The 25,983-nt window shown below is 39.2% G+C and overlaps 1 protein-coding gene and 1 non-coding gene across 4 annotated transcripts in view; both read right to left on the bottom strand.

Annotated features, from left to right (window-relative positions):
- Window positions 1–25,983, bottom strand: part of Sesn (Sestrin) — a 218,060-nt gene that overhangs the window by 83,886 nt on the left and 108,191 nt on the right. The window contains exon 1 of one of the 3 annotated variants that reach the window (XM_076772810.1): window positions 21,221–21,685. The exons of the other annotated variants lie outside the window; for them this stretch is intronic. The gene's annotated coding sequence lies outside the window, so the exon portion shown is untranslated. Of the gene's footprint in view, window positions 1–21,220; window positions 21,686–25,983 lie in introns of those variants that run through there. 3 annotated transcript variants of the gene reach the window in all.
- Window positions 5,060–5,132, bottom strand: Trnak-uuu (transfer RNA lysine (anticodon UUU)). Its single transcript has one exon. It is a non-coding gene; the product is annotated as a tRNA-Lys (tRNA).

Below are 25,983 nucleotides of genomic sequence, written 5' to 3'. Positions count from 1 at the left end.
ATTTTATTCCTAATTTGTTGATGTTGTTGGACACTACAGATGTTCGAAACTGAAGGAAGGAAAATTACCCGGTATATGTATTCGTAAATTACTAAAAAGTAGTATCCAACAGTATGTACTTAAACTTTTAACGTGTAATAATAACAAATAAGAAAAATGAACCCTGTATAAAATTATTACAAGCTTTCCTTCGACGTTCCCAATTTTTAAATCGTTGCTAGCCGATGGCGAGCATGCTTCCTCGTTCTTTGTCGAAGCGACTATCTGACCAGCGTTCACCTTCGATCGCTGCCACTTGGCAAAATGCAGACGGTAACGCGAAGACAACGTCACCGGTCGCGATCGGAAAATCGAATGGTTGCATCTGGCGTTCGCGTGTGCGAGTAGGCACGGAGGCACGACTGAAAACCGGAAAAAAAGCGAGTCCGTCACGTTGCACGGTCGTGAGATGAATAGAGAAGCGGCTGTCCACTGACTAATCAATAATCACGTCAGCCAAGAAGCAGGGAGAATAATGACGGGACCCGGAGAGTCGTCGGCTCTGATTGATCGTAATCGCGCCGTTCCAAGGATAATGTCCCCGGGGCGTTTCGTAGGTCTTTGCCAAGGACACGATCCAGCTATCCGTTCCAACGCGGTTACATCATAATCCGCCGCGGCACCAGTCGCAGTTCGAGATCATCGCAATTTCCACGGAATTCCAGCAAGAAAGGTGGAAAACTACCTGGGGAGCGCCTGATCTTCCATGCAAACGATCAACGAACGTTTAACCCTTTGCGGACGACTTTTTCAGCCGGGTCAGGTAGCAGGACGAGGCGATTTTTGGTCTTACATGGTACAATTAAACGATCTTACTGTGGCGTTGCTTCGCTGCGGTGTGGAAATTCGTGAGAATCGTGGGACGGAAAAGGAAAGGAGTGGAGTCATCAGTAAGGCTTCCTAGCAGGCCCTGCGTTAGACGACTGGAGTATTGGGAAGTCGTTCGAGGAGTGTATAGTAACCAAGGTGTCGATCGAGCGCTTGTGAGAGCGCGACGCCCTCTAGTGGCGAGCATGGGAGGCGACGTCACAATACATATAAATTATCTTACAAAAACGTCATATTTCGATAGTTTATCTATATTCACAGCTTTATGAATATAATTTTAGAAAAATTAAGACCTGTAGTTTCGCTTGGTATGATAATTTATTAAACATTGACCAAGATGCATTCTTGACTTATCTGGACATGTATCACAAAAATCGTCTCGTGTCTTCCCCCTGGTTCGTTTCGACTAGAACAAACTTTGCAATCCTTTGTGCCAGTAAGAATTACACGAAGCTTTCCGTTTAGACGAATTTCTTCAGAGTTGGACGTCGAACTTGAAGATCTATCTCGTGGTTGACGAAAATCAAATGTGTAACTGGCTGTTCGTTTCTTTGCCTTTTTACATGTTTGTAGAGAATGTACGAGTTAATTAAACGGATTTCCAGTCCCCAGAAAAATAATCTACTCTCGCGCGGCAGGACGAGTGGCGACCGAGAGTCGCCTCTCCGTCCGCGAAGGGTTAATTCGAATTGTCTCCGGAATAATTTGGAGCACAGAACCTGTGCAAAAGCAATCTATCGTTGACTAAAAGTTGATAGGCAACGTAAGAGCAATTTATCACTCGATCGCGTCTGAAAAAGATTAAGAAAAATGCGTGGCGTGTTATCGTTTTGACGCGGAACAGTTGGTTGCGTCGGCCCGTTAAAATGGAAAACAAACCGCAGTTTAATTTGACGTGACGCCACGTGGTGCCACGTGGTGCAGTTTGTATTGAAAGGAACGGGTTCACAGAAACGAGATTTACGGGGGTCGAAGATCTTCTCCTAGGCACATGTGCGCGCGAGGCTTTCTTTCAGAGGAGGCGACGAACCGGGACCAGGAGGGGCTTGAAAAACGTGGGACCGCGTCGACTGGGTACACGGTTTCGATACAAAGACAAAAGAATTTACGAGCGAACGACGTCGTTAAAAGGAAAATAAAAAAAAATTGAAAGAGGAGGTGAAAAAATAACCGCGACGGGACAATAAACCGTGGATGCGTCTACAACCACCCGGAGGCGCGATTACGAATTTCGTCGAAAGGAAAAATAAACCGCGTTCCACGAAACCGAGTTACGGTAAACTTCTTCTTTATTCATGATAGTCACTCCGGCCTGTTTTCTTTTCGGCCTTATTTGCTCGTTTCGCTCGGTAATTCGCACGTGGATTCGATAATCGCTACGACCGCGTAAATACGCGAACGTGTGTCGGTCCACGCGCGAATTTCGCCAGATTACGTACGAAACTGATACAGTTGCGTCACGTTTTACATTTGTTGACAATCTGACACGAACGCCAACCGAAAACAGAATTAATTTCTTCCGCGCGATAAACGTCTGAACGTCAATCCGTTTCTGTATCCCGAACCTGCGACTTTCAAATTCGCATCTCTTAAAAGAGAGCACAGATTTTAATTAATTCGATGCTCGATCCGATCACATCAATCCTTTCGTACCTTTTGCATCCTATATTACGATATTATTTATGGAGATATTGTTTCTGAACGATAATCAAATATTGCAAAAATTTTCAGCTCCGATTCCTTGCAATAACCGAGGTTCTGACGTTAAAAGAGCAAATAATAATACTTATGATAAGAAGGTCAAGGAGACCGCAAAATTTCATAGATCGTGCCGCATGTCAACCATTATCAGCCCAAAACATTGGATATTTCCATTTTTTAGCTATCTCGAGATTAAAGAGAACTCTTTATATTTCTGAGCGTTGTCATTTTAATAATTTTTGAAATTTTTATCTCGAGTAATTTCGCTCGATGAATATACTAGCGGTGAGTTTTCCCTACTTTGGACAAAACATTCGGTTGTAACGAGTTACGAATTTCGAACGATCGATAACAAGTGCATCGGTCACGATGACATTTCTGACGAAATTCGTCCGCCTTGTACCGTGTCAAATATTCCATTAGATAGGACGGATCGTTGCTCAATTTCTCTTGTTTTCGACGTTCAGTTTTTGGAATAGATAAGACTCGCGTCGACACCAACAACAATTCACGTTTCTAGCTAACCATGTGTTTGCACGCGAGACGATACGCCGGCTGAAAACCGAAATATTCTATACGTTGCGTCGCGACGGAAATATGAAGCACACGTGTGCGTTTAATTTACATATATGTAGATCCTATTCAAGAGACGCGCTTTATATTCGTACGTACAGCAGCCCACGCGAAGAAAGTGTCGCGTTTCCCTGTTATTCGACACCGAAAACCTATCTTCCTCCGTACAAGATTAGATAAACGCGATTGATCGCGATCCTAATCCCGATCGTCGAAGGAACTGTTACGTACGAACTACGCTCGAGCATAGGAAGAAAAAGTTTCTTCGTATCTTCGTGGAACCTGAGACAAAATGAAATTTTATAATAATTATTTTATAAAAGAATATGGAAAAATAATAGGACACTAAAAATGAGAAAAGTCAAGGTACACACGAATTATTGACACCTAAGCGTATAATGGCTCAGTAATTAATATTTTTTTAAAATTTTACTAGACAAATATTGTATGTAGAGTTCATTATATATACAGGAGTATTAATGATATACACGAGATTTTTCTCAAACGAATCAGGATCACCTTAACTTCCTTATGCAGTGTAGAAGCCAGTTAAACAAGTCGAATGGTGATGCAATTTTTATTGACGGAGATGAGTTGGAATGGACATTAAGGAGAAGAAAAAAGGACGAATCGAGGTTCGCGACTCGCGTCCATTTGTCGCTGCATTAACGTCAAACATCGGCATCGCTGACGTCGAACGAGTTAACGCGAAAATGTTTTTCCGTTCGAAGAAATATCTTTCTTATTACGGGAAATGGTCGGTTATTCAAGAACGAGCTGCAGTCTGGTAAAATTACACATAAATTATCACCTTAACTTCTCGAGGAAACGATTTTTATTTGCTATCGACATCGCGGAATTACTTTAACCTTTATCGTTACTTCATCTCCGCGTAAATTCAACAAAGCGTAAACATTATATTCAAACGATCGTATTTTAATCGTGACCAAACGATTCGTTAATATTTTTAACCGAATAATGGGAAATAAGAAACTGTAGATTTCATTATTCTTTAAAATAATTATACGAGTGTCAACAGATAATAACATACGTTTATTCGTACGTAGAAAATAATATTTCTTCGTTGCTTTATTGCGTATTATTAATAACAGAGTTCAGACTTTAGATTTCTCAGAGCAAATTTATCATTCAGAATTTAATAATGATTTATTCTGGTGTCTGTAGAAATAAATAGATGATATACTTAAACTAACTATATACAAACATTCTTTTAATAATATTTATATATTGCAATATTAGCTTGTACAATATACAAAAATATATTTGAAATAAATGCAGTATTTACAAGCAGAAATATTACATTTATTTCAGATTAAAACATTTCGATTCCTAGAAATGGGTAGTTATTGGTTAATATTTATTATTGACTCGGTCCAAGATACAATTGTTCTTTTTACAGGAAAGTATCTGCCTTGGCTTACAGTGCGTCCACCATATTACTTATTTGTTGGTTAACGGACTGGAAAGTAGTATGCAAACGTATTCCATTTTATGGGAGCAAGTATAAAAGAGGAACTCCACGATCATACGGAATCTAGTAGAATTATGTAATTACGTAGGATTACTGTCTAAATAAATAAATGCTTCTGGGAAAGTCACCTGTCAGTTTTATTGTTTCGTAATACAGAAGATCTGGATAGAAACCATGTATCTATTCATAGTTTTATCCATAGTCAAAAAATAGAATACAACGAAAATCTAAATGTTGTAAATCTAGCAATGTATATCGAACAAGATCGGTGAATTTACTGTATCATGCTATAAGCTATTTTATATTTTAAAGAATTTTACAGTTCATTTTAATTAGATCCAATCAATGAAAATGCACATTATTATAATTCTTCACGATACGAATTTATGTAGACGAGCAAAAAATATTCGGAGGAAAAAAAAAACTCGCCCGAACAGGGACTCGAACCCTGGACCCTCAGATTAAAAGTCTGATGCTCTACCGACTGAGCTATCCAGGCACTGAAAATGTACGTTCTTATGATTTTCTATATTCTGAGACTTCTTAAATTATTGTATTATTATTGTATATACGCCCACTAAGACAGTTATAACGTAAATTCGTTTTATCTATTACAGAAAACACTCTTTATGCAATATTTAATGTTTATTAAATACCTCGTTTATAAATAAAATACAAGTGTCAATCTATTATTCTAGAACTTTGAAAAAATACAATAATCGATAAGTTTTCTCAAATTTATTTTTAACTTTTAAAACCTTGTTTATCACGACTGTTTCATTTTACATATTTTCGATTTTCGATATCTGTTTTCCATAAAAAATATTTCTCGAGTTTTTAAACATTTTAAACCGTTCGATCGCACGAATTGCTACACGTTGGTCGTCTTGCTTATCTATCGATCGAATAAAATTTTCGTCCAACGTCTCGCGCGATAATCGAACGGTTAAAAAACAACACGAGACGCGTTTGAACGTCTGCAATACGTCGCGATACATGGATCCTCGGTGTAGCTGCGAAAGACCCGTCAATGTCGCACCGGATAATTATAAACCGAGCGATAATTTTGCATTAACCCTTCGACTCGCAGCGGGAAATAAGAACCAAGGCCGTCGAAGCTGGTATCAACGATCGAGGACTCGGTGGTTCGCGATTTTTATTGTGCTGTCACGAGCACGATTGTAATACAATATTAATACATGCTCGATTTTTATCTCTCCTCGACGATAACGGACGGATTTTAAATCATAGCAGCTGCGCTCGCCACGCGTGTTTTCTCAACAAACAAGATGATTCCGCGACAATTCGGTGATTCGCGTCGGGTACGATTACGTACCGACGTTATTCATTGTATCTATATCGCGATTATTAACAACAAACATCGCCCGATCGATCGGACGCTTTGAATAATTAAAAAGCCCGAAGCAGCTTATTAAAACGAAAACGTTACTAACGTATTTTATGCAACGATAAAGTCGAAACGACGATCCGTGGACCGAAATAGCTCGATTTTATACTGCATAATCTTACACGTCGCTCATCTTTATAGCTCTCTGCAGTAGGTGTTCTATTTTTAGGGGGCGTCGTAACTTTACGAAAAAATTTTATTTTCTTGCAATAATTCTATTTTCTGTCCGACAATGTATTTTTGAATACGACATACGGGAAAACTGTTGCGTAAAGATTCGCCCACTGAAAAGTCCAGCCACCGAAAATATCTTCGGACCAACGCGAACGCTCGGAATAATCGATTTACAGAACGTCGATTATGCGAGTGTATAAGTATAGCATCGCAAGATCTACGCTAACACTGCTCAATTAACACGTTGACTGCCAGTGTAGAAGCCTAAAATTGTTTACAAGACCAAAACTTTAATTTTAGTCAATTGTAAACTACACAACTTAAAAGTTGTCCTAGTAGTTACTTTCTTAGCTTCGTTAAAATTTATGAAGCCTATTAAAATTTATTTTCCTTTAACGTTTCAACTTGGGAATTAATTGTTTTAGTTCGACTGTTAAAAGTTCGTGGCAGTCAAAGTGTTAACGTTATAATTAAAATGTTGGTGTTTGGGAATGTAAGGTTTCGAAGAGAGTTTCTAGATTCGAATCTCGAGTTTCAAAATTTTAAATGACAAATCAAAGATGTTAGTGTTTGGAAAAAAGGTGAAATGTTTATAAATTGTTCGCGTTGGCCGATCAATTTCGTTTCTCTTTTAGATTGCGATTTTCATAGTCCTGCAGTCTGAGAAGGAAGAATGGCAGGAATTTATGGGACGTCCTAATACTACGTCCACTCAAGGTAATTAGATCGAAACGGACTGGAATGGGCTCGCGTGATAGTTATTTACGGAATGCACGGCGAAAATGAAAAATCCAATCCGAGAGAAAACACGACGAACGGATCGTATCCTTGACACGAAGTTGTTGTTGGAACTAGCCATCGGTCGAGCCGCGGATTATCGTCGACTAATTAAATAATCTGCAGTTTAATTTCAGCCCGAAGACATCGTGGTTTCACCGACGATTAATCGGTCGCAATTTTTCCGTAATTATTTATTTATCTCGACGGGTGGATACTATTTGGTACAATGGAGAGTTACCAGACGATACAAGCGTCTGAATGCAAAGAGAAATTATAGGTAGCCAACGGAAAATTAATAAACAGTCCTACGTAGCGATTAAGTATTTCTCTAAAATTTAAACGTTCTAGGTTTTACTCTCGTTTATCTTTAACTGGAGGAAATTTAATTTTTGCTTTAAACACACACAAGAAATAAAAAATGAACGCCCGTTTTTGTAAGAATGACACAAAACCAGGGGTCGAAACGTCAAGTATAAGCCTGTATTTAAGATTAAACTTGTCTCTTGTTTTAAACATTCGCAAATCCTTTGTTCGTGTCGATATTTCCTGAACGAGTTTCCTTTCGAAAAAGATATTCCCGAGGCTATCTTTCGAGGCGATAAGTCCTTCGCTGTCCCTATAATCTCAATTTTATGTAGCCAAACAGCCATCGACAACGACCGACATTTACTTTATTTATTTTTTTTAATTAAAACGAAAAGAGACGTGTCCGATAAAGTTTAAAAATATAGTAGAACGCGGCGAATATCGTTGCAATTCGCGTGGACAGATGGTACGCACAAAAGAAACGGAAACGGCTGCTCATAAACACCTCGAATATTCGAGATAACAGCCGATGATAATTGACTGGTAAAACAATTTAGCGGAAACAAACATTTTGCCCAGACTTCCCGACGATCGATACTAATCTTCGACATCGAGGAACTCTTAAATAACGAATTGTCCCCTCGCACTGTAATATCGAGACGTACTTGTGGTCCATATTACGAGCCAAACATAATAAATATTAGCCGCACCTGCGACACAAATTATTCCCCAAACGCGACAGAACCGAGTAGCATTCGTAATAAAGTTAACTGCGTTTCGCGTTTCTGATTAATACTCCGTTCGTTTCGAGTTAATTGAACCGCCACTGTTCTCCGTATTTGCGCAAACGTTGCACAACGATAAATAAACTTATCCCTAAACTAGATCAATCGAGAAAAAATGATAAAATTAGTGGCAAAAGCTGGCTTCGATGCAGGAAATAATCCGCGACGTATTACCCCATATTTGCATTAGTCCGAGAGCTAACTCGTCTTTAGTAGATTTCAATTAGATGCACAGAGGACGTTTCTCGTCGAGAAATGATCCAGTTAACGGGTTAAAAAGTATCGGCTATCGTTGCCGACATCTTCGTAACGTTTCGACTTCCGCGTGGTTAATTAAAACCATCTGTTTATTTGTATTCAATTAATGGAATGTAAAGCCGCGTTACACGATGGTAATAAGATGAGATTGTACACGTATAAATAGATATTACCCTTTCATGAACGCGCAGGATGCCTGACAGGTTTCCGTGGAAATTCTGCCAGCAGCACAGATTATTTTCCACGGAAGAAAATAATAAACTGCAAACATACTCCAAGCAAACGGTATAAGAGAAATATGAACCATTTACTAAACTCGTAATCTATTTTTTAAATTCGTTAATAATTCAAAGTGAGTTGTTTTTTAATTGATAATGTGTTCTCTGTATAAATAAGAAGAAAACCCGACGTTTCGTACAAAAAAAAAAGTGGCAATATTGTCAGAGTTGATCGTTCGTATGAAAGCGTAATTGGATTCTTTGCCCCGGTTTTCACCATTTTTTACAGCGTTTGGGGCGTAATATAAAACTGTTGTCTTTCGAATTTTTGTTCCCGCGTTATTCCTCGCTAACCAAACAGCCAACACTAAATTTCGCCGAGTAAAAACGCCGGTGGAAAATAAAAACACGACCGGTGGAAAGCGTGGAACGTTTCACCGCAGCGTCCGTCGTTGCAACGTTGTTTCCTATAATTGACTTTTTCCGCAACGCTGGCCCGGTTAGTTCGAAACCCATTTTTTTTCACAAGTTTTAACAACCGCAGTCGGGATGAACCCTTTGGAGAAACGACTATTGCAATGGCAGACCTTGCGACGAGGCGTGTCACGCTTCCACGCATTCGAATGCAGTAATTCTCGTTTTCAAGGGATAAAACAGGGACCATCTAGTCACACAAAAGCGACGTTTGCAAGTCGACCTAATTTCGATACTAATTCAGTCACCGACACTTTCGACTTACTCTATTGTTATGGAAACGGGCATTCTTAAAAAATTAAATAGCATACGCTTGAAAATTTACTACAGTTCGTGCACAGTTAATTTTGCCAAATACAAGAATAATTATCTAAATAATCGAAGGCCCAGATAATTGGACTTTACCTACATATCAAGTGATAAAAACGAGGAATTGCGCTATTTTCATGGGGTTAAAGAACAACTTGGAATTTCTAAATATTCTTCACCAAAATACGCGTTGTTTGCATTTTGAAACATTAAAATCCTCCAATCCGTTCATGAGTTATGACGTTTTAAACATATGAATGAAATTTCAGGGGAATCATTCATGTCTCTGATCAGACATTGTATTTTCGGTAAAGAATTTTTTTCTTGAAAATGTGTAGGAATTCGGGGGTACATCTATTCACCAAAAATGATTGTAATTAACCCTCCCAGGTGAAAATAATTTTTTTAGAACGATTCAAAATTTTTTAATTTCGTCGATAAATTTGCTCACCTACTCGAATTTTTTTCTCGAAAATGCATAGGATTTCGAGGTTATGTCTGTTCATCAAAAATGATTATAATTGACCCCTGCAACCAAAAATAATTTTTCCAGAACGATTTGAAATTTGTTTTTTCACCAGAAAATTTGAGCCTGTCGATTTCTCTTAAAAATTAGTCTTTGAGTTTTAATAAATTTGTTTGACGCTGTACGGAAATGTTGTCTAATACTTTTTTGTAGCTATCCATGCGCTCTACTTCACAAATAAATTTCAATGTAATACACTTACTGTCGCGGGAGTTATGGTCGTTTGAAAATTGGACCATTTTGTGGGTGTGACAGTACACTTTCGAGCAATTCTTTCTGCGAACAAATTCACATGGCAAGGGAACCGTTGTGGATGGAGCATTACAATACGCGTGATTCAGGGTCGTCGTCCAGCGAACGAGCGTGGGGTCTTTCCCGAAGCAAAGATTCTTGGCATCGAGCCATTAACTTCCCGATGTGTCAAGTTCTCAATATTAGAAGTTACGCGCTACCACTCGACATCGTCGAAAAGCGTCTTCTTTTCGCACGGTTCGAGTTCCCTCGTGTGCTTGGTGCTAAGTGCAAACCGTTGATACAAACGTGTCTCGTCGATTAAAAAAGTTATTCCTTCGAATTAGTCCGAGAAGCAGAGAACATTAAAGTATCAGTCCAAAATAGCTACCTAACGAAGTAACCAATAGCGACCAAAATAACCGAACTACGAAGCATGGATCGTTTTACTTATTATTTAATGAAAATTTATTGGTATATTTACAAAAATTAAAATTTCTCCCTTTAAAAAAACGTCGCAAATTTTCTTGATATTCGCAATTGCGCGGAAAAGATATATTCTTGGAAACAGGAAGGATCGTCGCGGCCTCAGCGTTTCTTTTATTTTTTTAAATTATTAATGAACACGCTGCAAAGTCCAACAGTGTTCGATTTATCGACTTTTACGCCTCGTCTTTCTCGATTAGACGCTGTCCTCTCTTCGAGCAGCGATTACTCGCCTCGAGATACAGTCGTGCACGCTCTGTTCCTAGTATTTATAGTCAGGCTGACCGTTACTGCGATTTTCTTGGCTTTTTCGCCGAACTTAATAGCTCAATTACCATCGAGGAGAACCTTCAACAACGCATGATACTTCCAACAGTTTTTTTGCTTGCAATTTCTATGCACCTTATCCCCGTTCAGATTGCTAAAAGTCCACGGATTCTAGAGGCCTAAAGAAAATTTAAATAACGAAACTAAACGACATTCGCCCGCTGTTCGATAAAGCAACGATCTAACGTTTGAATGATCCGTTCGCGTTGCTACAAGTTGCACGCAGCCAAATAGATTAGCGACGCGTGCAACGAGACTACATTGTCGAGATTACATAGTTGTTGCACACGGTGTTACGTCAGTCATGCATTCTCATTAAAGAGCAAAACTTGTTCGCTACGCGTTGCACGACGATTCTTCCAACGGAATGGAACTGTTCAGAATATTCGTAAAACGATTGTTCGTGTTTCAACTACGAACTATAATCGCGAAATGTAAAATTGCTACCGACGAGGAAAGATCATCTGCACGCCATCGATCGTTCGGTTCTCCGGATCGACGATACGTGGATCTGGACACGTACACGACACAAATGACGGCGACTATGACATCGATCGAACGACGATGCCTTTATGACGACAAATAAGAGATCGTGGCTGACGTTTCCCGATCAAGGCCTCCTCTTCGATCGGTTCTTAGTCATATCGAACGGTACGATTTTTTAGATTCGGACACAAACAATCGTTCTATCAGTGGATTACGTAACACGTGTTTTGGAACCGTAGCGAAAAATCTGTGATTAATAATGGCAAACGTTACCGCGGGTAAACAAGAGTCATCGAATATTCGAGCTTATCTGTTAGAAACGACGATAAGACTTCGTTTGGAGTAAAGTATGAGAAAACCCTAGTCTCGAATCGAAACTAGAACTTTTTTAAGTTATTTAAACGCTCAGTATTTTGGTTATTAATTGTATATTTCCAAATCTTCATCAGTTCCTTTTAGAAATATTAAACACTTGAGCAGAATTTTTAAAATAGCTGCGATATTTTCGTGGGAATATAAACAAGTATTATGTGGAATGTAGTTCCTTATCTGGTTGCTAACGTAAGGGTTAAGGAATGAATCGAGGATCAATTTGTTTTAGATCGTAAGACAGTTCTTTTTAAAAATATTAAACGCTTGAGCAGAATTTTTAAAATAGCTGCGATATTTTCGTGGGAATATAAACAAGTATTATGTGGAATGTAGTTCCTTATCTGGTTGCCAACATAAAGGTTAAGGAATGAATCGATTCGAGGATCGATCTGTCTTAACTAAAAGCGTTCGTGTCGGGATCGATTTGTGAGATTGGCGATCGCGTAAAAAATGGACTCGGGACCGATTATCCCTAGTTTGGAGCCACGAACGTGTGAGGTTCTGTGCGTGCACCGAAAAGCTCGGCGATTAACCCAGAAAATCCGATGATCGTGCATCGACCCGCGCATGGATTCCCGCGAAAGAGAGAGAAAGAGCAGAGAACCACCATGTGGGAGAAGGGGAGGCAGCCTCTTTCTAAGAATCTCAGCGTGCTAGCAAGCATCCCTTGGAAATTCGCCAGCATCGCCGTATCGCAAATATAGGAGGTTAATGCTAGCTCCACACCGCACCTACTCGATCTAACGCGAAAGATTAGTCTTTCGGGAAAAACAAAATTCTTTCGCGACGAACCCCTTCCGTCCGCATCGACGACTTTAACGCTAAATTTACGATCACCGTGTATACCGATTCCCATCAAAATCCGTTGAACCCATATCGGTGGATACATTAAGGGGCCATTCTAGTCTAGACACGTTTTTTGAACTATGTTTATGTAGCGACATATCGAAGATGGGGTTGTTTTAGCGGAGATCCTCGTTTATCTAAAATGAAGACAAATTAAAAATCATTTTGTTACGTGTGAACATGAATGAGACCGAGATTGTGTAAAAATATTGGAAAGTAAAATTTTCGCTTCGTCCTCTATACAGAATAACCACCCCAATGGTCTGGTGGATCTGGTGGATCGTTCCAAAGGAAAAAATTGTTCAAAATGGTGCTCTTGATAACACATGTTAATCTAAACAACCATTAGTAAATCTACGTTAATTTGTGATATCATTTGATGTGAATGGTTTGATTTTATTTCTAAATTTAGTAAATTAAGATTAAAAATGATTACGTAACACGAATAATGGACTCTTTTCTCTGTGTTTAGAATATTGTTGAGAAGGAAAAGTAGATGAGATTCTTAATATCAGGGTCGTTCGAGGCCCCGATCGAGCGATACCGATTTTCCTTTTTATTTCTTTTCGATTTTTCTTGGTCGAATTTCGCGATCGCGCAGCTGCAATCTCGAAGCGTCAATATTTAAGCAGCCCCCTTCCATTTCGTTGTTATATCACACACCGCGGCGAGAAAGCGTCGTCTGATAAAAGCGGACTCGCGCGCGCTGACGCATTTTTGCACGCGCGAACCGCGCCGTCGGTATTTTTCCCGCGTCTCAAAGTACGCTCTCCCCCGAGGCGAGCAAATAATCAAGATCTTCGTCTCCCGTAATCTTATCAGAATCAACAGACGGGAAGGCGGCGGAGCAACGCACGATACACATCTTTACAGCGAAAAAAAAAAAACAAGACCGATCTGACGCATCGTCCAGACGAGGAACGCGCGACTTTGTCGATAATAAACGACCCTAAGAGAATCGTGTCAACCCGTTAACCAAAGGGTTATCATACAATTTATTACTAATTTATTTCACGAAACTATCGAGTCTTTCAATCGTCTTCGAAACGGAAGAGATTAGAATTTAAATGGTATTGTGTGTATTTGAAACTCGCGGTTGTAGAAGGAAATGGTGAAACAGGTAAATACGGTTAAATCTGTAGAGAAATCCGCTCAAGAGGATAGAAAGTTTAATAGAACCGTAAGTGTTTTTCCTTTATTACAATTAACTGTTTTTCAATACCTATGGATCCATTAAACTTTCTATCCTCTTACACAGATTTCTTTTAATTATACAAACGGTTTCTTGCTCGGATCCGACCACGTTCGCCTGGTCTACTTTTTCCCCTCTCAATTACGAGCTTCGAATAATCATACCTCCGTCGAACTCGTAATCACTCCCAATGAAACAATGTTTACGGAAAGATTTCAGACCACGTTAACACAACAGGTGTCAAGAGCGACGCTTCTCTTTCATCGTTCGCTGCTCAAAAACCAATAATACGTTTATTTCACTCCATAGATTCGAGCTTAAATTAAACCAGCGTACAAGAAGAGGACCACCTCACCACCTGAGTTGCTAGTCGACCGTATTTTGGTCGATCCCACAGTTAAACGATGATCCACGGGTTCTTCCCTTTTATAATGATTCCAAGATTCCTCGAGAACGTTTGGGGGTGGATTGAAATTTTTCAAAGGGATTTCCTAGCCGCGATAGAGCCGAGGAATTCGTCGGACAGGTGCGCGTCCGTTGTGGAAAAGCGTCGAAGGGGTCGAGGAGGGAGAGGGGAGGAGGATCCAACCGTGCAGAATAGAACTCCGGGGTGCCAGGTGTTTCGGAAAGTTATTTTCGATTGCAGTTTCGGCGCTAGAGGGGGAAAGGGCCGGTCCGCGCAGTGGTGTATTTTTAGTGGTGCACCGGCATGCGGCACACCACCGCAACGTTTCGACACGACCCGAAATAAAGTGTTTATCGAACGACACCGGCGGATCGCAGCCGGCAACCAACGGCTTTCGGTGTATCTGCCAGCGAAAGTAGATCGTTTTACGGGACAAAGACAATGCGTAATTAATAGCCCGTGGTTCCTTCCGTTTCGAGCGCGCACGATATTAACGGATCGCTGAGAATCTCCAGTCACGATTCCGGGATCCTAACTGCACTCCATCCAGCATCGATTCGATCGATCCGGACACCCAAACGATTTTAACGATCTTAAAGTCTGGGTACTAATTTTCAAATTTATTTCCTTCGACGTTTAGATTTTGACGATCTTAACACGTTGACTGTCGGACCAAATCTTTCATTTTAGAGAATCGTAATTGATATTTGAATTAAAATTTGTCTGGCTATTAATTTTTATTTATTTCCTTCGACGTTTAGATTTTGACGATCTTAACACGTTGACTGCCGGACCAAATCTTCGATTTTAGAGAATCGTAATTGATATAATTAAAATTTGTCTGGGTACTAAGTTTCAAATTTATTTCCTTCGACGTTTAGATTTTGACGATCTTAACACGTTGACTGTCGGACCAAATCTTTCATTTTAGAGAATCGTAATTGATATTTGAATTAAAATTTGTCTGGGTACTAAGTTTCAAATTTATTTCCTTCGACGTTTAGATTTTGACGATCTTAACACGTTGACTGTCGGACCAAATCTTTCATTTTAGAGAATCGTAATTGATATTTGAATTAAAATTTGTCTGGCTATTAATTTTTATTTATTTCCTTCGACGATTAGATTTTGACGATCTTAACACGTTGACTGTCGGACCAAATCTTTGATTTCAGAGAATCGTAATTGATATAATTAAAATTTGTCTCGGTACTCATTTTCAAATTTATTTCCTTCGACGTTTAGATTTTGACGATCTTAACACGTTGACTGCCGGACCAAATCTTCGATTTTAGAGAATCGTAATTGATATAATTAAAATTTGTCTGGGTACTAAGTTTCAAATTTATTTCCTTCGACGTTTAGATTTTGACGATCTTAACACGTTGACTGCCGGACCAAATCTTTGATTTCAGAGAATCGTAATTGATATAATTAAAATTTGTCTCGGTACTCATTTTCAAATTTATTTCCTTCGACGTTTAGATTTTGACGATCTTAACACGTTGACTGCCGGACCAAATCTTCGATTTTAGAGAATCGTAATTGATATAATTAAAATTTGTCTGGGTACTAAGTTTCAAATTTATTTCCTTCGACGTTTAGATTTTGACGATCTTAACACGTTGACTGTCGGACCAAATCTTTCATTTTAGAGAATCGTAATTGATATAATTAAAATTTGTCTGGGTACTAAGTTTCAAATTTATTTCCTTCGACGTTTAGATTTTGACGATCTTAACACGTTGACTGTCGGACCAAATCTTTCATTTTAGAGAATCGTAATTGATATAATTAAAATTTGTCTGGGTACTAAGTTTCAAATTTATTTCCTTCGACGTTTAGATTTTGACGATCTTAACACGTTGACTGCCGGACCAAATCTTTGATTTCAGAGAATCGTAATTGATATAATTAAAATTTGTCTGGGTACTAATTTTCAAATTTATTTCCTTCGACGTTTAGATTTTGACGATCTTAACACGTTGATTGCCGGACCAAATCTTTGATTTCAGAGTATCGTAATTGATATAATTAAAATTTGTCTGGGTACTCATTTTCAAATTTATGACGTCCGACGTTTCAGCTTGAGAATTGTTTTAGTTTCAAAGCGAAAGTCTGACAAAAATTTGTATTTGCTATTCGTGAACTTGCCCAGGAATTTGATGGGTCGTTGACACGTTTCGCGCTTATCGATGCGTCTACGTTCGTCTAGATCGTCGCGAGGATCGTCGTCGATCTTCGACGCGTCTTTTATTATCGATGACGGCCTAGGATCCGACAGGCTAGACCGGTAAATAGCTACAGCGATAGTACAATTTTTGTAGCGAGTATAAAAAAGTGGCAAACTGAGATTAACCTTATCGAATCAGCGATTAGATAGTTTTATAATAAGACTGGGGAACGAGCTATGCAACAAGAGCACATAGTTCTGTCGGTGTGCGAATTATGTTCAAATATTAGTTGAAGTTCGTCGATGGCCTGGATAGTCGATTCCTCGACTATCATATTTCAAAAATCGAAAAAGGATATTGTAAAAATTGATACGATTGATTTTTACTAAATTGATAGCTTAAAGAAAATAAAATAAGACTGTGTTTACAGAATGATTATAAAATATCGTCTAGATAAGAGCTGCACACGATAAATTTGAAAATAAACTGCAAATTCAAAGTGCAATTGTTCCTTTGGTTCTTTCCTTCCCGCCGGGTTCGACGCTGCTAATAAAGAGAGAATGGGAGAAGTCTATATTCCAGGGGGTCGAAAGAGTTATTGAACTTTCTCAATAGGTTCCGCTGAAAGAGTTGAAACGGAACTTTCGTAATAAAAGTTCCCACATTATAAGTTTCGACGAGAACAGATAAATAAACGTTTCCTGGAAACAAAGATTTTAATTTGAATAACATTTTCAAGAAGTAAAAATGAAAGTTATTCTTGCAGCGATATTCTCGATCACTTTTACATACGCAATTCTTCTCTTAATCGATCAATCTCAATTTCTAAAAGCGACTGCTTCGAAAAGGCAAAAATTCATTCACGAATGACAAATACAAAAATGTAAACGTTTTTCGGAAACAAAGATTTTAATTTGAATAACATTTTTAAGAAGTAAAAATGAAAGTTATTCTTTCAGCGATATTCTCGATCACTTTTACATTCGTAATTCTTCTCTTAATCGATCAGTTTCAGTTTCTAAAAGCGACTGTTTTTTAAAAAGTGTAGACAACGACTTCGCGACTTTTGAGTTACACTGGGTTACGAGAGGGTTAATTTCAAGTTGCAGCCCCTAAATTTCAGGGTGCACAGGTTTTATAAACGAAATCGAGTGGGGAAACGTTGGCGTGGAGAACTGTGGCGTTCGGTGAAGAGTCGCGGGCGGACTTTTTGTTCGACTTGACGGGAACCAAGCGAAATTCACGGATGAAATCGTAGCTGACGCGTGACGAAGAGGTCTTTCACGGGACTGACACGTGATTATGCTAGAGTAGAGTCGGAGAATAACGCACGTGCGGCACGCAAACGCGACCAGCGAGGAATCGCGAGCTCCGAACCGACGACAAACACGCCGCGTTATAAACGTATCCGGGTACAGCTATTTTGCGACTGGCCTAATTCCACCGCGCGAACGAGGGAAAGGAATTGTTTCTCTATGAATTTGGAAATAATCGTGATCCACGGGAAACAGCGACTCCCCCCGAAATCACGCGAGTTCTCGATAATCGACGGAGGTCGACAACCTGCGTCTCTTTTGCTTAATTATTGCGGACTCTTAATCCCGGACGAGATTATGTAAATCTCATTTCCACTAACCTCCTACGTATCCAGTTAAATTACAAAACTGGCAAAAATGTAGCAATTTTTGGTCAGAAATTAATTGGCTAAATAATAATCTTCTATAGATAGGGACCAATTAAATTTAGAATTATGTATATAATATTTGTACACCCTCTAAATTATATACGATTATATTAATATAAATTTCAGAATCTGTGTTTCACTTATAATTTCTAGTACACACGAAATTTTCTTCACTTGCTTTTTATGCTTCAATATTTTTATTTTTTATTTCCATGTAATAATGTTGCGAGCCGAATATATAACTCTACAGTATAAAAAATAAAGCAACTACGTGTTCTGAGACCAATGATACAGCAATACGTACACGTAGAAATTGAAAAATTTTCGAAAGGCGAAGTTAATCCTTCCGACTTACGACACGTCTATTCGTGTTTTATTTAATTTGATAAACTCTATAGACACAAGCCCATGTGACTCTCGCCGGACCACGAGTGAGCGAACCTAATCTTAATACGCCTATTTTTAAAATCCCACGAGTGTTTAGAGCATTACGGTGCGCGTATTATTTTGATTTAATACAGGTTCTTCAGATTTATCATACCAACTTGATACGCCATCGTTTACACCGATTGTACGATACGAATCGAGTACTTGTTAAGCACATCAAACGCTCGGTGTAAATTAGTTCTGTGTGAGAAGTCATGCAACCCGCGGCTCTTTATCTAAATTATTACGATTCTTGATCCCAATCGAATCTCTTAAATCGCATTTCCATTGACCCATTAACTACCAACTATGTTTTTCGAAATTTGAAAAGATTCCCCTTCGAGATATTCGCGAATGAAATAATTATTTTAACCTGATTGCCTTTACGTAATGTACGAGTTCCCCTTTTCAATATCTTTTTATCATTTTCGTTAGAAAACTATTATCGAACGAATCTAACTGTCACGACAGCATATTATTAAGATTTTTACTTACATAACGAGCCATTAATCTTTTCTAACATTGGGTTTATTTGTATCATTTTCTGTTTGGCTCGATTTCATCGTGCTCTACATCCCGTTAAATCGTCGAAGAAGTGAATTAACGGGGAACAATGATACCAGAAGCTGCGATTCAAACAATTTCGCGCTCGTCTACGCGTTTGTTTCAGCTGTTTCGTAAACTCTCGCCCCCTTTCTCTAAAATTTATTCGTGTAATTTCCAAGTGACCCAATTCGTGAACAGTCGAATCAATGGGAAACAATGACCTCAGCTACAAAAGAAGTTTCCGGAAGGCCGACGCGTTTCTTTGAGCCGCCCCGCGAATTTCTTTTTACCATTATCTTGCCACTGACCTGAATCCATGCATTATTTGCCGCCAAGTTCGGGAATAATCGAATCAATGGGCAAAAGTAATACTGCAAGGCTTACGAAAACCCTGACCGAGCTTCGTGACAGTCGGCACGTTTCTGAATTTATTCCTAAATTAACGAGTTAATTTCCTTCGAAAATGCATGAGGCTCGAGAGAGAGTTTAATTATTCGGCAACAGTAAATAAAAACTGGATTTTACACGACGAACATAAATAGAAACATTTCTGAACTGATAAATAAGGATCGCCTCAACGATGTTCCAAGTCAGTTTTAAAACTTAAAACACGTTTTCGTATATTATTGTGCATCAGATTTTCACATGGACCTGCTGGAACTAAATAAAGGATTAAAAGTATGGTTGGCAACGTTGCTCGCGAGTCGTCGACGCCGGTTAATTAACAATCGCATCGAGCGATACGCATCGCGTTAACAAGACTTTCACTCCTATCATTTCGCTTCGCCAACGATGGAATAATTTGATTCCAGGAAGAGTGCTCTATGAGTCACTCGTCGTTTGTTAACCAGCGGTGCGTTTATTCTTTTTTTCTCCCCACCCGTTCTAAACTTTTTCCTATTTTGTTTCATTTTACAGCCGCGATTAGAAGAGCGTGAAACTACCGTGCCGGTTATCCAGCCGATGATTCATACGAATGTATTGTGACTAATCGAATTTCGCTCGTTAACGTCGAATCGTTTCGCTCGCAACAATGTTCGAGCACGATTGCAATTTTCAACGCTCGACCGACCCTGCACGGTCTTAAATGTCGATCTTGGTAGCTCGGTGTACGAGGCTCCGTTGCATTGTTTTTGTTGTTCGTTTATCAAAGTCACGTGTCGTTTCCTTATCTGTCGCGAAAAACACTGCGACTCTCGAAATGTATGTTTCTGTTTGTAAATTCAATAATTGAGAAAACGATTCGAGAGATATTACTGTCACCTGTAGTCCAATTACTAGTATTCTAATCATCGTCACTGGAAAAATGGAATCGTAGTATTGTAACAGAAGTTGTCCTCTTATAAGAAAGCAATTTGTTCGTATTATTTACTGCTGTTTAGTGTTGAACGAATAAATGGAAGAAATATTAATTTTGAATCTATTATTTCATATTTAGAAGTTATTTGATATCAATGTCTGGTCAGGTTAGCAATAAAACGGTGTGGAATTAATGCGTGAAGTTTCGAATCGGTCGACGCGACAATTTTCTTTTCAGAAAGGAAAAAATCGTAAAGAAGCCCATAAACATCGGTCTCCGGAGTGAAGAGTCCCCTTAATTAATCTTGCGTATCTATTATTACGTGCGTGTTTGTCTCTTCTTACTCCGACGCGATGTTTTTCGAACGTCGCGGGCGTTGGAGAGCTGCCATGCAATGTTTCAGTACCGTAATTTCACAGACCAGAGCAGGCGAATATACGTACGACGACAATGGATCACGTCCAACGAATTGTCGAAAGCCTCGTTACGTCGGTGACCACGTGTTGTTGCGATGCACAATGTAGCAAACATATTTTTAGTTGAATTTAATGCAAAACAAACATCAGGAATTCCGTTCATCCTTAGGATTATCAAACGGTACTCTACTAAGAGAATATATCTTTTATTCTAAATAATAAAACAAAGCAGGGGTTACCTAATACAAAACCAACCCTCTCCTACGAGGGAAGTTCGAGAACCTGGAAATTCAAAATATTACCAAACCGTTTCCAAGCACAGGAAATCAACCACAAGACACACCTATTTTTTCATTCGTACCATCATTCAATCCTAGGGGGTGAAATCAACCCTTACAAAAAATACAGAAATATTAATTTAAATTTCTTAGATATTTCTAATCTACCCTGTACGAACCTTCAACAATTTTTTTGTTTAATTTGAGACGAATTAAATGCCTTCTTCGGCCAGTCTCGAATCTTTAACGTCAAAATGGTCGTCGACCGCGAGTCTCCGTCGTTTGGAGGGTTAATCGGAGAAACTGCTGGAAGAACGACGCCCGTTTCCGGTTGCCCGCGACCACGATGCACGGCCACGAATTTCCAGCCACGTTGTGAAGAAGTTTAACACGATTTCACGGATGGTCGAGCAACGGTAGAAATCCGGTCGTTAAGTGGCCAACGAGACGGCAAGACGAACGATCGCGATTTCACGAACCGGGCAGCAATAATGGCCGCTGTAATAGCTAATCGCCCGCGGGCAGAAGTATCCGACGTAATCGGTTCGCCAGCAATTTACGAACACGCGAGCATTCGAAAAAACGGATCCGTTAATGGCGCTACATTGTAGACCGTTGTTTACGCCGATTTTGTTGCCGGCATGAGACTCGAACGTCGACTGTCCGAGTACTCGAAAATTGGTGTTATTTTAAGCTGAGATTGTAACCGGTTGTCTAACCTAAACGCGAAGAGCCAGGTTACCAGCGTGGGTTCAGCCTGGGGGTGGAGGAATTTCTGAAGCCACTCGAGATCCATCAGACCCATAAAAAATTAACTCTCTCCCATATCGACGTTGAACGTTTTCCATTCAGGGTTAGGAAAGAAAAAATTACATTAATCATTGCATCAAAGTTGGAGCCAAAAAGAATTCAGATCCGATAATTGTCTGATCGTTAAATTGAGCATATGGAATTTTAAATAATGTTTGATTTAACACGAACCAGGTTGCCAGCGTGGGTTCGGTTCAGGAGTGGGGGAATTTCTTGTCCATCAGATCTATAAAAAATGCTCTCTCTCATATCGATGTTGAACGTTTACCATCCATCGATAGGAGAAACGAAAAAATTACATTATTGTACCAAAGTTGGAGTCTAAAAAGAAATTCAGGTTCGACGATTGCCTGATCGTTAAATGGAATTTAAAATAATGTTTTATTCAATGTTTACGTACCGAACGTGAGAAAACAAAACGTATAATTTAATGCACAATGCTTTCAAATATTTTTCATTTTTTTGTATCGCCTTGGAGGATTTGCTTAAAATGAATATGCATGAGGAAGGAATTGGTTCCAATTCTCGATTAGAATTCAACGATCGTAGATTTATTTCCGCGTGTCCCGAGGATAATCGCGAGCTGGAGGATCGAAACGTTAATAGACGACTGTCAAATTTATCTTCCCTGTTACGTCCGCAACCTCTGCTACCAATTAATTATGATTTGCCGTCATCTCGACGAATCTAACGATTCTCGAAATTGTTTCGCAACCCGGGCATAAACAAGCCAAAGATATCGCGCGACGTTAGCTCATACACGAAGGTAAAGATAGAATCTCCTCGTTTCGCGCAGCGCGATATATAATAAGTATTCCTCGCGGCGTCTTATTTTTGGAACACCGGGTACATGTCGCGAGCAACGAGTCCCCGGAGCAACGGTACGCGCCGATTACGAATTTACGATAAAATTTTAACGACTTTACGAGCGATAAACCATCGATCGAGGGCCAGCAAACGATCTCTCGCTGCGATATTTATTGGAATAGCTCCAAAGGTTTTCGAATCCGTTCTACCGGCAAATCTCGACGAATATTCTTGATCCACGCGCTAGGCAGGAGCGAAACCACTTCAAATTTCAATTTTTTCAAAATAAAACACTCGTCAAAGTTACCAATAATTGGCAAAGTAGCACGAGGACTCTGTTTTGAAACAAACATATTGAATTGTACGAACAAAGACTTTAATTGTATTTTTAACCAGTCAATTTTATTTTAAACCGTATTCTCATTATGTATTTATTAAAAAATTTTGTAATTTTTTGGTGTCTCGTCAAATATGGAAAATCAGAAGCTGCATTTTCTGCATGCTTTTTTATTACTGAAAAGGTAAAAATGCTGTTCAAGCAAGAATAAAATTATCTGCAGTGCCAAAACTCATTCGCGAAATTTCGTTTTTGCAGTTTCTGCACGAAGGCGAAATAAAGGCTGGACCAAAACGACCAGTATATAATTCAATAAAATATTTATATGTTACAAGAAAATTGGTATTTTTCACGAAGAAGAAAAACGAAGTTACTTTCCGAACAACCCAATATTTTCGTGGCATCTTTTCATAAATGGAAGTAGACTTCGTTGCATAAATTTTGCAGTAACAATTCTAAAAACGTGTGTTCGAGAAATCTACGAAGACAACGGCTTTCTTCGATGCTGATTTCCGGTTGCAACCCATTGTTTCGACATCGCGCAAAGAAAGATCGTCGTTTCCGAAGGGAGCTTACATTCCAACCGAATTAATAATCAAATGTTGACCGACGAATGTGTAATTGTTAGAGATTACGCGCGACCGGCGATGGTCGAGCAAACTCCGGCGTACACGGCAAACAAGAATGGAGGAGCGTGTTTGATCGTTTTGTCTCAAAGTGGTAAGACAAACATCTGTATTCGTCGGTGCTCGATCAACCTTCGATACGAAGATAAGCAACGAGACACGCTCGTTAACGAGAAAATAACAACGGAACCGACTGATAAAGCTCTTTCGCGATCGAACGGCTGTAGAAGTTTTTTTTTCGATGTGTGTCGCGGTACCAAAACAATGAGTAACTATTATGCGAATGACGAAGCCCGATGAATTTACATGGACGAAATCGGACTCTCCGGAACGCGTCGTCCATATAAAGCAAACAATTCCTCATTGTATCGATCGACTCGTTTAAAATGACACATCGTTTATCCAGCGCTAGCCCGCTATCTGTCCCTTTAATCCGACGCTAGTGACGTTCGACAAATGCGCGAGTTTTGTTACCGAATCGTCGTTAAAAGGATACAAATTATATGCAATTTTACTCGACGCGCGTCCATTAATCACCGGCGAATAAAAGAAAACGGAACGATCGCGGGGAAACGACCGATTGTCACGGACAATAACGAGTAATCGTTTGCGTAAGATAATTCGCTTTGTACGCCCTCGAAGGGAGAGAAGGGAAATTACTCTTTGTTTTATAGAATTGGAGACACGTGTTATTTTAAAAATAAATCGAAGTATAGATGATTTCATGGGAACGTAGAGGGTTCTGAGCGTTCTAGACACGGTACTGATAGAACGAGGTACGCGTAGATATTATGCAATCGGGAAAATCTCTGGCGCATTGGTCGATGCAACAAGTGTCTCGCGGTGCAGTGCTCGCGTCGTTCGTTCCGCGAAAAACTTCGCTATTTCCAACGAACCGATCTTTTTCCCATGGGAACGTATCTTATCGCTCGAGATTGTGGACTGCCGTAAAACTCGTCCCACGTGTTACCCGACGGTGCTCTCGAGAACGATTTGATATCGAAGCACGAGGCGATCGCGCGATGCAACGTGCAGCGAAGTCATGCTTTCGACCCTTCTCACTCGATATCGGAAGGTACACTAACCGTACGAACCGTTCGGAATAGCAGAAACGAACTCGACGACCACGCGGTTAAAGTGAAACGCGTTTTAAACATTTCCCATGAGGGTTGTCAAGATTTAAAGGGGGAGACTCGTGCAAAATGGTTAAACGAAAAGTGAGCCACTACGGTTAAAGACTATCTCGAGTATTATCAAATCGATCAAGTATTTTATTTGTTGTTGAAGGTACACGGCTCTCAACACAAAGAAAATGATTCTTACGATAAATTTCTAATTTAATTATTATTATGAAAGATGTTAGTTCACACAAGGCGTGGTATTATTATGAACAAAATGTCGTTCGATTTTGTATTCTAGATCAAAGGAACAAAACGCTAGACTGCACATAAGGAATAACATTTATTATTTCATCCAAAGTCGATAAAACTTAACGAAAAAAATATATTCGTATCTTGAAATGTTAAAGAATATATGTGGAAAGTGGCGAAAAGTTTCATCGAACCCTTATGTTGTAAAAAAATTGTCAAATATCACTTCTCGTTTTACCATTTTACACGAGTCTCTCCTCTTAAGTAACTTCGAAGTCATCAACAGAATAAAAAAAAAAACAAATAATCCTCCTCCTTGGAAATAGAACACTTTTCTTCCGAATTTTCATTGTACTTTTACACGATGGATCGTCGAGTTGTATATGTACATTTTTTTTAGCAATTAAAAAATCGAAGACCATCATACATGGATTTGAATTATCGAGCAAGCTTCTATAATTTGCTTTCAAACTTAATTGGTCTTTAACACATTGCCGACAAGTGCGTGTTTTTCTAGTAATTTCTGCTACAACACACGACAAAAATTCTAATATCCACGCATAACTCCTAAAAAGATAAAATATACACTTTTAATATACACATTAAATATAGACACTTTGAATATACACATTAAATATAGTCATTTTTAATATTCACGTGTTGAATTCTAAATTAAGATCATCGTATAGGAGAGTTCCATTAATGTGTTAAGTCCCCAGACACTACCGAGTAGATAATGCTGGTCTGCCCATAAGATCCTACTCCACTTTTGTGTAAATCGTACGTATCTCGGTTCTCGAGGAGCGTGGCTAGAGCGTCGCCAAAATGGAATGCGATAACCGAAGAAAATAGTCTTATCGAACGTAATCAGATTTAGTGTATCGTTGCTGCCCTTTGTTCCGTTGCTCTTCTCGTCGCCTTTGTTCCCCCGTGAAAGGTACTGCCTTGTTATTGCGAAAGACGATCTTCTTTCGTACTCGAAGATCCTCTTA

This window comes from Colletes latitarsis, chromosome 9 (genome assembly GCF_051014445.1).
Source record: "Colletes latitarsis isolate SP2378_abdomen chromosome 9, iyColLati1, whole genome shotgun sequence".
NCBI classification, from domain to species: Eukaryota; Metazoa; Arthropoda; class Insecta; order Hymenoptera; family Colletidae; genus Colletes; species Colletes latitarsis.
Note: the sequence above shows the minus strand (reverse complement) of the source record. Positions and strands in the feature narration are given on the sequence as shown.